This window comes from Sciurus vulgaris (assembly GCF_902686455.1).
Source record: "Sciurus vulgaris genome assembly, chromosome: 8".
Lineage (NCBI taxonomy): Eukaryota > Metazoa > Chordata > Mammalia > Rodentia > Sciuridae > Sciurus > Sciurus vulgaris.
In genome coordinates this window covers 22,959,059-22,961,614 of record NC_136468.1, presented here as the reverse complement: position 1 = coordinate 22,961,614, position 2,556 = coordinate 22,959,059, and positions in this window count along the sequence as shown.

Genomic DNA, 2,556 nt, shown 5'->3' with positions numbered 1-2,556 from the left:
CGGCCTGTTCCCCAGCCTCCCTCTTGAGACATGTACCAACCAGGTGGTGCTCTCCGTGTTGGAAAGAGAAACATTGGCACTAGAAAGGTGGCAAGGTGACCCGGGTTTCCACAGCCAGATGCTGGGGCGGGCCTGGGGGAATCCTGAGCACCTGGCTGAGGCATAAGAGGAGACCTAGGATCTCGGACACCGCATGGCCGGCACTGGGTCTTGGCACAGGTAGACAGTTTGGTCAGCTTCCGGGTCAGTATTGTCATTGTCATTTGCAGGATCAACATGGCAAAAAGGGCCAAAAATATGCATGGTGTGTTTCTATCAGCACTGAGGTGGACTCGCTGAAGAGGAAGATGCTCTGGAGGGTGGATTGAACGGACACCTAGAGGTGGTTGCAGTTGAAGTGGGGGAGGCTCGAAGGCCCTGGGGAACCAGGCAGGTCTGAGAGGAAGAGAGTAACGTGATCAGACCCACATCCTGGAAACACGTCTCTGGTGGGGGGTGGAGGAGGCCTTGGGGGTCAGGAGACATTCGAGATAAACGGTAGTAATCCCGGTGACAGAGGAGGCCAACTTGAGCGAGAGCCATCGAGGCCAGGAGCGAGAGGAGAGGACTGAGGTGGGAGGCTCACTGACTTCAGAACGGCCGGCCTCGCGAGACCCAGCACGCAACGTGAGCAGAGGCGAAGGCAGAGATGCTGGGCGTGTGGCTGCTGATGACGTGGCTTCTGTCGGAGCTAGGAACCCCAGGGGAGGGAGCCAGTTTGGGGAAGGAAATCATTACTTTGAGGTCAGTCTATCTGGTCTGTGAGGAGAGTCACAAGTCCCATGGGGTCCTCCGGGCAGCAGCCTGTGTAGTCTGGAGATCGGGAATAGGTCTGGCCTACAGGCTGAAGCTGGGCTCTGCCAGCAGAGGGGTGGGTGTGGGTGAGACGGGCAGAGGGCTGAGGACAGAGCCTGCAGTACCCCGACCTCTGAGGGATGGCCATTGTGGGACCCAGAGAATGGAGGCAGCAGGAGGGCTAGGGGTCTGAGTGACAACATCCCCAAGACCCGGAACTGCGCTTGGAGAAGAGGGGATGATCAGATCAGCACACAGGAACCTTGTCAGTGTCGGCACTGTCTGATGGAAACCCGTGTCCTGATGGAGCCGCCCTTTGGTCAAGGAAAGCCTCCCTTCTCCCCATCCTATCTGATGTGTTGGGCAGATGGGGAGAGGTGGAGTCGATGGAGTTCAAAGGTCCTAATGGACCTCAGGGATGGCAGCTGTGATAACCACGAGGCTGTCAGAGCCTGGGAACACAGGCTCCTGCTTATGGACGTGGGGACTCAGGGGACCCTGGGCTGCCACCCTGGGGACTGGAACACCTGGGCTGTCTCTGTGGTTGTCGCTGATGAGAGCCTTCAGAACATCTGTCTGTACTCGGCCGTCTCAGGTGAACAGCTCCTGGCAAGCCTGAGCTGTTAGGAGGCTAAAAATACTCTCTGTTTTAGGGAAAATACCTTGTAATGTGGGGAAATTCCTACAATGACCTCTTAAGTCATAATTTCTCAGAGACAGGCAATCTGGGACACTCCTTCCCACTGACGACTCCACATTCCAGAGAGGATGCCGAGGCTGGGGGCAGGCAGGACCAGCCCAGGGCAGAGCATTTCTCAGTTCCTGGGGGTGGGCTGCTGTCTTCAAGGGCCCTTCTTCCCAAGGGTGTCTGTGGGAATGTCAGCGTGCACCCATGAAGCAGATGTGCAGAAGATCTGGGTGCAGTGTTTCAGAGGTCGTGAGGCCTTGACTGAGGATGCTCCGGAAGGTCCCATCTGAGCCCTGAGCCCAGGGTTAGAGGAAAGGATTGGTGGCATCCCAAGGACAGGCCGAGACCCCCACACTTGAGTTATTTCTAAAGCAAAAATCACATTACCCCCTGCTTAAAATCCTCCAGCTGTTGCCTATTGGCTTTAGAGAACCTAGGCTGAGCCAGGCACAGTAATGTGTGCCTGTAATTCCAGAGCTGGGAAAATTGAGGCAGGAGGATCTCGAGTTCAAAGTCAGCCTTAGCAACTTTAGTGAGGTCCTAAGCAATTCAGTAAGATCCTGTCTTTAAATTAAAAAGAAAAAAAAGAAAAAATCATATATATATATATATATAAAGGACTGGGGATGTGGCTCAGTGGTTAAGTGCCCCTCGTTCAATTCCCAGGACAAAAAAACCAAAACAAAAACCCAGGCTGTTGGACAAGGCCTCGCTGGTGTGCCTCTCCACCTCTGTCCCTCCCTAATCCCCTCCCCGTCCTCCTCTTTGGTCAGCCCACTCTGGCTACCTCTCTCACCTCCTAGAGCTTATTCCTGGCTCCAAGTTTGTATATGAACTGTGTCCTCTGTGTGCAATACCCTCCTGCCAGGTGAGGTGATGCCACCTCCTCTCAGCCTGTAGGACCCAGCCGAGATGTCCCCTCCTCAGGAAGCCCTTCCCTGGCAATTTCAGCTAGTCACCGGTGCTCTCCTACTCTGTCATGTCTCTTCCCATTAAAGCGTTGTATCCTTAGGAGAGCTTGTCCCTACCTGTCC